The following is a 12088-nucleotide window of genomic DNA, read 5'->3' on the forward strand; positions in this document are numbered from 1 at the left end:
ATTACCTGGTCTGTTTATGTACAGTATTTATTGTCTACTTTACATTTACATTTACAGCATTTGGCAGACGCCGTTATCCAGAGCGACGTACATAAGTCTCTGACATTGAATACATTAATGCTGGTTCATTAGGTTACATACTTAAGATACCATGAGTTTAAAACATTTGTTCAAAGTTACAATGAAAAAGTGTCAAAGTTGTTTTTTTTAATGCAAAAGATAAGGAAAGAAGTGCTAGTTGATGTGTTTCCTGAATAAGTAGGTCTTCCACCGCCGCTTGAAAATAGCCAGTGACTCAGCTGTCTGGACCTCTAGGGGAGGTTCATTCCACCACCTTGGTGCCAGAACAGAGAAGAGTCTTGTAGTATACTTGCCTCTTACCCTGAGAGATGGTGGAACCAGATGAGCGGTGCTGATAGATCGGAGGTTGCGCGGTGCAGTGCGAGGAGTGATGAGGGCTTTTAGGTAAGATGGAGCGGGTCCATTTTTGGCTTTGTAGGCCAGCATCAGTGTTTTGAATCGGATGCGTGCAGCTACCGGAAGCCGGTGGAGGGATCGCAGCAGCGGGGCGGTCTACTGAGTTCTAGCTGAACGTCTTTCTATCTAGGTAATGATATAGTAGAAATATAAATCTCTTTCTATCTCTCTTTCTTAAACTGTCGTGTCTGTCTTTTATAGCATAATCAGATTTCTTTTGTACCTATAATTGTGACATCATCCGAAAAATCAGCCAAAGGTTCACCACATAGATAGTAATAGTGGAGCTGGAAATCTTTATTATATAAGACTTTAACTTACTACACTAGCATCTTCCTGCAAACTGCTGTACAAAATCATATCCTGCCTATTATTTGTGTGCTTTCGTGTTCCTGAACCTTTAACAGATGTCTAATAATCGATATACGGTTTTAGACCTTTTGGTTTGACTACAAATCTGGACCAGACTGTTTAATCCATACCACAGCTCCACCGGTACAGTATTATAAAGGCTTGTGGAACATTTAAGCCCCAGATCACGTCTGCTACAAGCTGTTTTTCCTTGTAGGACTTGGCAAAAGATACTAAGCGCAGCATCAAAACACCAAACACCAGATTTGGCAGAGTTTCTACCCCCAGGCAATCTGCCTTCAGAAACATTCTGACTCATTTCCAACACAGACTCGAGACACCTCTTACAGATTTCCACTTCTGCGTCTATACTTAAACATTTTTGTGTGTTTTTTAAATCTCACCTGAGCTCCTTGAGCTTGTTATCAGTAAAATCTGGAAAGGATGTCTCAAGAAATAGACTGAAAGTGCACTTGCTGGAAGATTTGGCAGTCTTGCTGTCTATTAAGCGCTTTTGTTCTTGTATCTGTTTTATATACGGTGTGTTTTTACATTAAGAGGAGACTTTGATTGATATAGTGCTTTTTGATCAAACACTAGATAGATATTTTAGGAGCGATAAGCTGTACCATGTCTGGCAATTTAATTTAAAAATGCACGATGAAAGGAGGCTTAGTGGTTAGCCTGTTCACCTCACACCTCCAGGGTCGGGGGTTCGATTCCCGCCTCCACCTTGTGTGTGTGGAGTTTGCATGTTCTCCCCGTGCCTCGGGGGTTTCCTCCGGGTACTCCGGTTTTCTCCACCGGCCCAAAGACATGCATGGTAGGTTGATTGGCATCTCTGGAAAATTGTCCATAGTGTGTGAGTGTGTGAGTGAATGAGAGTGTGTGTGTGTGCCCTGTGATGGGTTGGCACTCCGTCCAGGGTGTATCCTGCCTCGATGCCCAATGACGCCTGAGATAGGCACAGGCTCCCCATGACCCGAGATTTGGATAAGCGGTAGAAAATGAATGAATGAATGAATGAATGAATAAATGAATGAACGATGAAATGAAAAGCTGGTGGGTCTTTGATGTAGACTGTGGCCATGTTGCTTGATTGTAAAGATTCAGACAAGATGATAATATTCTTCTGACTAATCATCTATATCCTATTATAGTCAAAAGTCAGAAATGATCAGTGTCGAATTATTGTAGCTCCCAAGATTCGTAGAGGGGGGCACGTTGGCTTAATGTTTAGCACGTCCGCCTCACACCTCCAGGGTTGGGGGTTCGATTCCCGCCTCCGCCTTGTGTGTGTGGAGTTTGCATGTTCTCCCCGTGCCTCGGGGGTTTCCTCTGGGTACTCCGGTTTCCTCCCCCGGTCCAAAGACATGCATAGTAGGTTGATTGGCATCTCTGGGTGAATGAGATTGTGTGTGTGCCCTGAGATGGGTTGGCACTCCGTCCAGGGTGTATCCTGCCTCGATGCCCGATGACGCCTGAGATAGGCACAGACTCCCCGTGACCCGAGAAGTTCGGATCACGGGAAGAAAATGAGTGAGTGAAAAATTCGTAGAATCTGTAACACACTTCGTCACACTGAAGCTGTTCTTGGGGTTATTGTAGTTTTTTTTTCCTTTAATTTATCACCAGTTTGTTGGTCCGAAGTAAGATTGAAGCTACGGTATGCCATCCAGTTCATTAGAAGGTCTTCATCACTTCCTTATCAAAGTCAATACTTGGAATGTGCATCAGTCTGCCAAACAGCTGGTGCCTCATAATGAATTAGTGTTTGAAATGGAATGCTGGATGAAGTTTAATCCAGAAATTTATATACAGAAATTAAATGTTGCGTACCAGACTCTATAGGGGGAAGTCTGAACCTGGTTAAAAATATGCAAGTGAAAGGAAAGCATTGTGAACAAGGCAAATTACGGTGCCTCGTGTGGACACTTCAGAACACAGAGACTCTATTTTCTTTTGGATTAAATGGAAATAATGTAAAATCTTAAATAGCACAGATTTGTTTTATTTCATACTCACATTTGGTGTCATATTTAATTCTTTGGGTTGTTGATCGGACGACGAGGCTCAAGCCTCACCACCCCTAATCTGTTTATAAATGCTAGTGTGTCATTTTTTAGCACAGGCTATTGGTGTATATCGTTTTGTCTTTTGAACATGAACAAAAAATACAAACGTGCAAGAAGACGGAAATGACGTGACCGCACGTGATTGTGTTTCAAGCTGTTCCTATGACTACGTGAGTTTGCAGATTGCTTTCATTATCAGTCAGCACACAGCGTCTGAGATCAAACCCGTCATGCTGCGGCTAAACCCAGCTCTCCTGCCAAAGATATCGATGCTGCAGTATATCGATAAAAAGATCAACCTACATCTGTGCTTGATTGGACCCAGACCGGCATTGTGTCCAAAAATGCGCTCTAGATATTAAAGCTTCTGCCAGCCTGCAAGTCCTGCACCACTTGCTTTTGGATGTTTGCAAAGAAGCAACATCAAGTCAAGTCAAGTCGAGTCAAGTCGAGTCAAGTCAAGAAGCTTTTATTGTCATTACAACCATATATAGCTGTTGCAGTACACAGTGACATGAGACAACGTTTCTCCAGGATCTTGGTGCTACATAAAACAAAGACAGGGCTATAAGGACATGTAAGTAGTCTTAGGTACATAAAGTGCAACTGTGCAACCTGGTGCAAACAGTGCAGGACAAGACAAACAAGACGGTGCAGGACAAAAAACAGTTCAGACATTAAGTTACAAGACAATACAAAAAGTACAAAAACTACAATACACAAAAGACAATAAACAGTAACAGAAACAGCGCCGACCGACTGGTGTATATACTGAATGTTCAAACAATATTTTGTGCAGTAAAAGAATGAACAGCAGCAGGTTCTTATCATCAGGTCCTTTGGATTATATATGGAGTTGTGCAAAAAACAGCAGATGACTGAAATATTGTATAGTATGTGCGAAATGGCTGAGATATTGTACAATATATGCAAAAACAGCAGAAAAGTGTGCAAAACAGTGTGTGTGTTTTGTGAGGGTCTGTGCAGTCCATACAGATCCGGTCGTGAGGGCCCGAATGCTTCGGTACCTTTTTCCAGACGGCAGGAGGGTGGAGAGTGTGTGTGAGGGGTGTGTGGGGTCATCGACAATGCTGTTGGCTTTGCGGATGCAGCGTGTGGTGTAAGTGACCATGATAGAGGGAAGAGAGACCCCAATGATCATCTTCGCTGTCCTGAACATGAAATTCCTTAGCCTTGTTCCTCACTGGGGGGCACGGTGGCTTAGTCGTTAGCACGTCTGCCTCATACCTCCAGGGTTGGTGGTTCGATTCCCGCCTCCACCTTGTTTGTGAGGCGAACGTGCTAACCACTAAGCCACCGTCCGTCCGTCCCCCGTCCTAAGCGTCAATTAATAAATTTAATTTAATCAGCAAATGACTGACCAGTGTGTCAGTTTGTAAATAAAGATTTATCCTAATATGATTTGCCAATACGGAAAGTGGGCGGCTGCATGGATTTGATACCTCTGCCCTAGAGTATTACGTTCTTCATCACTTGCACATCACTTGCACATCACATGCACATCACATGCACATCACATGCACATCACATGCACATCACTAGCACAATTTAGGACTAGGTGCTAGCTGTCCGTATATCATCCAATGGATATGCAACGGATATATAGCTCATCTTGACGATTAATTATGTAATAAATCTTGCCACTGGTTAGCTTTTAGTATAAAATAAAATCTAGCGGATTTGCTCGTGTTAATGTGATCTTCTCGGTCGTCATGTACTGTAAAAGCCAGAGCAGTTTCATTACTGGAGCGTGAAGTACTTTGACATCTAAGCAAACTGAAAAGAAAAGAAAAGAAAAGGCAGAGGAATTATGGGGCCTGTAGGACATTTTAAGAAAGTCAGCACTAGACAATAAACATCATCGTCCATTAAGGGCAAGTGCAGTGCTTCTTCATATGGTGTGCGGTCTGAAAGCCCTTTGAGTCACTGTTTAACCGTCACGAGGCTGACAAAAGAGGCCGAGTGCCAGCTTTATGGCATTTTAAGCCTCAAGCATGAAAGGAATGCTCTTTTTATTTATTTATTTATTTTTTTTATTTTTTTTAACTAATGGCCAGATGAATTTTCAGAGGTTTCCTTTTTTGACCCTTTATTAAGATGATATTTCAGCTGCTGGCCCTTTAATTCCAGAGAACTTTATATACACAATGATTCCCACATTTTGAGGTTTTTTTAGCCCAGACATTTGGTGGCACCAGACGTAACTGCTGTAAACATGTCTTACAAAATCCTTGTGGTACTGGGAACGAGAATAAACATCACCGATGGCAAAGACGAGCAGATACTCGAACCGGTTCGGCCGTTCGGCTATTGCCATCGCGTGTGTTAGTTTCTTTATTGCAAAAAAAAAACATGATGAGTGATGATTTGGGCCGATTGTGAATTAGTCTCCAAACTGTGACAAAATATTAGAAATGTATCCAGAAATATTGAATGATAATCAAATAGAAGAGCTCAGATGTTGTATATGACTTTTCGTTATGAGCGAATGAGCATAGTAACATTTATTAATAACACGATATCGGACATATTTTTGGGAGAACTGATTATTTTACATAGACGGAGATACGTACATTTTAGACACATGGAGACCTGCCAAATTTACTGGTGTTTTTTGTTGTGTTTGTGGATCTGAAATGTTCTTCCTCGAGTCTTCTCAGGGAGTTTTTCCTTGTTGATGCTGCTTCTGACTTGTTCTTTAGTGAAAGTGAAAGTGAAAGTGACGTGACATACGGCTAAGTATAGTGGCCCATACTCAGAATTTGTTCTCTGCATTTAGCCCATCCAAAGTGCACACACACAGCAGTGAACACACACACACACACACACACACACACACACACACACACACACACACCGTGAACACACACCCGGAGCAGTGGGCAGCCATTTATGCTGCGGGGAGCTGTTGGGGGGTATTTGGTGCATTGCTCAAGGGCACCTCAGTCGTGGCCGGCCCGAGACTCGAACCCACAACCTTTTGGTTAGAAGTCAGACTCTCTAACCATTGTTCATTAGGTATCAACAATACAAATCTATACATTAATCTAAACATCCTTCTTTGTTGCAATGTCTGTTCTTAAAAGTCTACCACACAACAGTATTGCAAAAATAAACATTTAAATAATAATTGCCCACTTGGATTAGTGAAGTAACATTCATTCATTCATTCATTTTTTACCGCTTATCCGAACTTCTCGGGTCATGGGGAGCCTGTGCCTATCTCAGGCGTTATCGGGCATCAAGGCAGGATACACCCTGGACGGAGTGCCAACCCATCACAGGGCACACACACACTCTCATTCACACACACACACACACACACACACACACACACACACTACGGACAATTTTCCATGGATGCCAATCAACCTACCATGCATGTCTTTGGACCGGGGGAGGAAACCGGAGTACCCGGAGGAAACCCCCGAGGCACGGGGAGAACATGCAAACTCCACACACACACAAGGCGGAGGTGGGAATCGAACCCCCAACCCTGGAGGTGTGAAGTGAACATGCTAACCACTAACCCACCGTGCCCCCTAGTGAAGTAACACTAAGTAATGATAGCCTTAGGCTATAGAATGTCCTTGAAAACAATTCTCCTGCCATTTAAATGCTAAATATACTGCCAATGACATGCTAACGTTCAGGAGCTCCCTTATTGTCCTGCATAACATGGTGCCATTTGAAACAGAGCAAATTAAAGGCTTGTAAAGTAAAATACCATCCTGTTTTCAGCATTTCATTACCGTATCCACTTCTAACACTAAAATAAGACAATTCAACTGTGTAAAACGTCTTAAAAACGGTGTATATGTTTACAATCCCAAAGGTTCCCAATACAATCCCTTGAATGTACCCGTAACTTGCTATGGGGTGAAAACGATTCAGCTTCATTACTTAAATTAGCTTGCTTTAATCAATTCAGACTTAATGATGAAGTTACAGTGTTCTACATCGTAGCATAACTTTTTTTTCCATTCGTGTCATTTCTGTGCACTGGCGTCCGTGGGATCTGAAGATAAAATGGTCATTGATCCATTTGAAAACCAACTCAAGCCAGCGATCAAGGCACTGAATAGACATGGAGTGTCAGCACAATTCCCATTCAATTGTCACAATATCTTCCCCAGTATCCGTATAAGTCACGGATAATGACCTCCAACAGCAGCACAGTTTGGTTCCAGTCTATAATGCGACAGGCCTTATTAATCACAGTCGACAAATCGTCAATTCGTACTCCATAGTGGTGCCTTAATTGCTTATTAAACACGCAGATAGCTGGAGCGAAACATAATTAGTCTTCCCCATGCATGGATGCATTGCAGCTGGGGGAGTGAGAAAGAGGGGATAGATATAAGTGTGGATGTTCAATCCACTGTAATTCACCCCCCACACACACACACGCTTTTCCCATCTCTCCCTAGTTCCTAAACCTACCCTGAGGGGTCTTCATTTTATAATTCTCTACCCCCCACCCCCCCCAATCCTGCCACAGCATGATACGTCTCCATGAGGCCTGAATGCTGTTTGGTCCTTCTAATAAATCTAAATAAATTATAGTCTTCAAGTGGAGCCAACTCCATGGGGGATTGTTATCTTTTGTCTTCATTTCCTTAATTTTTTTTTTTCTGTGTTCATCTTGCAACAAAGATGGATGAGACAGAGTATAGGATATTTACAGAAACCTCCAATGCAGACCCATTTTTCGAAGAGGGTTTATATTTCACGCGAACGGACCAGACGTGGCAAGCGACGCCGAACGGAGGGGTACGAACGGAGTATGAACAAATTCATCCGAGCCCCGCTTCTGCATCCACGAGAAGGGATTACGGAAAGCCGAATGAACGCGCACAGCAGGATGCGGTTGCCTGAGGTTTATCTTTCCTGGGCGAATTTCCATTTCAATGGAGAGCTGGAAAGAAGAAGACGCTGCTGTGGTGTAAAGAGTGACAGAAATAGAAGATACAAAGCTGACATCTATTTCATAAACAAATATCGACGAATGTTGCGTCTTCTAATAGCATTACGGTGATTTGCGCTGATTTTTTATACATTTATGTATATTAAGCTACTGATTTTTGACTCGGGTGGCAAACTTCATATGATAAACTTCATTTAAAGCTTGGGAACGGTCAGAAGGGACAGATCGATTAATTAATTAATTGTATATTAAGCTAATAATTGCTTGTAGCTTGAGGTGTGTAATTAGAATATCTTTAATCGTTCTGAAACGTCTCTATTATTTTTACAGAATGCATCATTTTACAGACTTTTCCGATTTTTCATGACAAATATCTCTAATCCAAATGACAAACAGTGAGTCGAAGTGTTGTCAGTGGGGGACAACCAAGGACATGCTGCCAAGGTTCTGCCCGGTAACAGTCTGGAAAATGGCCATGACTGGCATAGCAGGGGAGCAGATGGGCCGAAAGAGACCGAGAGACCTGGAGGTCAAACCTGACGGCAACATATGGGAAAAGAATCAAAAGAAAAAGCTGCATGAACGATTTTCTCAACCTTCAGACACTAAAGGAGATGAACAGGAATAAAGGAGAAGGCGATCAAACACATGATATATAATCAAAATCAGCGCCGCGTCGAGATTCAAGTGAGAATGCGTGGCACTGTGGAAAATCTTCCCATCGTACGAGAGGAGTGCGTGAACACAAACAACTCTGATTACATCATTTCACACAAAATACAACAGAACAAGGTGAACTCATTCCTGCAGCACCGATATATTTAACTCGGTTTTTTTCCCTCCACGTCGCACAAAGCCGTCTTCATCGGTTTTAATGACTTTCTCGACCGTCTTAAAATCTCCACTATATGTTATAGTATTCCGCCGTTTACTCTCCGAAGTGCCATCAAAGTGACGGCACTCAGACCTCCAGCCGCAAAGAGGCTTATATAAAACATTCAAGTCTCGGGTTCATGAACGAAAAAGTATTTTTTCTACCATTGAAAGTCAGCTCTTTAATTAATCACAAGACTGAAGGACCCAGTCGTAGCTATATATCCTTTTGGAACTTAAATGCTTCGTCTGTGTATGTCGGTGGTTCGTCCTCATTTTTCAAAGTCTCATGGATCAATGGTTTTCTCAGTAATGAGCACAACTCAGCTGTAGTATGTGGAGATATGGACTGGGTTACTACAGTAAACACTATAGTGAATACGGTATATGCAGTAAGTGAGCGGTTTGTGCAAAACTTACCATCTAATAAAGGCTTTATTTATTTAAGTGTCACATATAGATTACTTTACGGCAGAGTAAAATAATATTCTCCTTGCATAGCACAGCTTTGGAGGTTGGAGTCTGAATGCAGGTTATGCTATAGATGATCTATGGAGCGGAGACGGTGAATCCTAGCAGAGATCAACAAGCCAGAGCCTTAACCACTTGATCTACCACCAACCAAACAAAAAGTTTCTCCCACGACCCCATTTGTAAATCAAGTGACCCCACGTAGGGTTGTAAATCCCTGGTAAGGAAGTTAGTGGTCTGACCCATTCACTACAACCACCCGAGCAAATAACTGGGCTATTTCCTAAGCTGATTAAGATCACACGTGCTAGCTTCAATGGACAATGCAGAAGCTCTAGAGATAAGATCAATGTAGTAAATACACTGTTGGCCTTACACATGGTATAGACAGGAGGCACGACATACAGTATGATGCAGTGGGTCACCTTTAGATACTCTTGATTCGTGCTTTATGTCTTGGGTAGTAAGGTTTAAAACGACGCGACAGTAGACAGAGGGAGGAAGAGAGGAAAAATGCTTGTGCAAGATCACATTTAGACGGCTGGATTCACTGAAAAAGCGGAGGCATCCTGAGACCGTTCGTATAAACATGCGGTCAATGGTGGGCTGGTTATCCTCTATGTACTGTAACTGAAACAATGGAGCTTGATAACATCAGTGGCTCCTGAGAACACTGAGTATTGTTTACCGTTTCACCTCAAACACAGAGATTCCCATCCCATCTTCCAGAGGTCTTCCAGAGGTCTTCTATGCTCTTTCGCTACACATAAAGTATATGACAATTGGTTTGTGGCCATAGATCTACATGATTCACACCTTCACACCCATTACACTCTTAACACTTTACTCATATCAGCATATTTTTTGGGCATCAGTTGTTTCACAATCTAATCCAATGCAATGCAATGTACAGTAGGTACAGTAGTTCTTCTGCTTCCACACAAGCAGAACTATGAGGCTCTGTTTGGCGCTCGCAGGAAAGACGGGCAGCCATCTTGTGCCCCTTTTCCACCGAGGCAGTTCGAGTGCAGGTTCGGAGCCTAATTTAGAACCAATTCTTTCTGTTTCGACCGCCAAAGCACCGCCTCCGAACCAGGAAAAGTGTTTCTTAAGTAGCACCAAAACGTTACTGGTCTAGACTTAAGAACCGCTTGCGTCAGGAGCTGTGGGCGGGGCTACCGTTAGCGCGTTTGATAATGTACCTTAAGTATAATAATGTTTAATACATTTTTACTTTACCGCGATATGATACATTATCAGCACACATGATAGTAGGTAGCTACATGCTAAGGCTAATTTTTTTCTGTGTTAATGATAAAATAACGTTATGTACTTTATCGATCACAACCTCCGTTTATACAGATTACACAGAGCCGCACGTACACGTTTTATTCGCCGCGTTTGGATGCCGATGTGTATACAAATGTAGCCATGAGCATTAACAGTAAAGCAACATCCGCCATTGTTGATGCGTTTGTGTTTGTCGCTGCTGCGCTAACGTTGCTGTGTAACGTGACACGTATACAGTGAAGTCACACTCGGCGCTGTGATGCTCTCTAGCCGGTGGAAAGGCAAACCGGTTCTTAGAAGGTTCGCCAGTGGAACCAACTTTGAACCAGCACCAGTGCTAGCTCTGAACCAGCACCCGAGTCTTTCCGGTGGAAAAGAGGCATAAGTGGCCATCTTTTATAGACGACCCATTTGGTCATAGTCGTAGTCATAACTGATGACTGCTTTGACATTTGTATCTGCAGGTAAACGAGCACACGGAAATCTCCACTCATACAGTGCAGTGGTGGCTCAAGTGTTCAAGGCTCTGAGCACCAGCGCAGTGCTGGTTAAGGGCCATGTTCAAGGACCCATCAATGGCAGTCACTGATGGATCCTCGAACAAGGTCCTTAACCCTCTGTGCTCCAGTAGCGCTGTATCACGGCTAACTCTACACCCTTGACTCTAACCTCCGACGTTGGGTTATTTCACTGTGCTGTAATGTACATGTGACAAAATAAAGGCTTCTATTCTATACCAAAGTAAAACACCCTGTATGTGTACTTTAGTAAAACCTGCATAATAATGAACTATATGTTTGTTTGTAACTAGATTTCATTATAAAGTAAATGCATTTCATATTATAGCCAATCATATATAGTACATTTCTCTCCATATCTCTCTTTCTCACATTTCTTGAAGACGTAATTAAAGTGGGCTGTGTACCAGACTGATGCAATGTGTTCCTGTCATTCTGGTAGCCCTTGCATGGAAAATGCAGTCCAGACTAATTAGAGTAAAGTCTATACATACAGCACACACACACACACACACACACACACACACACACACACACACACAAGTGGTAATTACTATGCAGTGAAATTCAGCCTCAAATCCCTCATCACAGAAGTGAAGGTCAGAACACAAAGTGAATCATTTATTCAGCATCATGTGGCCATTTTATGGATGGAGTTGAAGACTCGAAGCCCAGATTTAATAAGCTTGTAAACATGCACTTGTCAGTCAGTGAAAAGCTTTTTTAAGCGTTGCGTTCGCCATTTTAGCTGCATCTCATACTTGGAATATACAATATATAAATATTCATGTTCGGTGTAGAAACACTGAATTAGAATCGCAGGTTTATGAACCCGGCTGTGCCTTTTTTCTTCCAGATCAGATGAAGGATGAGTCATTTAACAGGTGCACAGCTTTATTTAATTAAAGCAGCATGTCTAAATATAGCTCTTATAAATATAACCATCTGCCTGTTATGATGGCCGTACAGTACGGCAGCCCGCGGCGTTACCTTTGATTTTGTGCAGCTGTTTATTAGTGAAAATAATGGGAATCTTGATGATCACGTTAATCAATGTTTCTTGAACTGTGTATGCATGATTATGT

This window comes from Tachysurus fulvidraco, chromosome 6 (assembly GCF_022655615.1).
Source record: "Tachysurus fulvidraco isolate hzauxx_2018 chromosome 6, HZAU_PFXX_2.0, whole genome shotgun sequence".
Taxonomy (NCBI): Eukaryota; Metazoa; Chordata; class Actinopteri; order Siluriformes; family Bagridae; genus Tachysurus; species Tachysurus fulvidraco.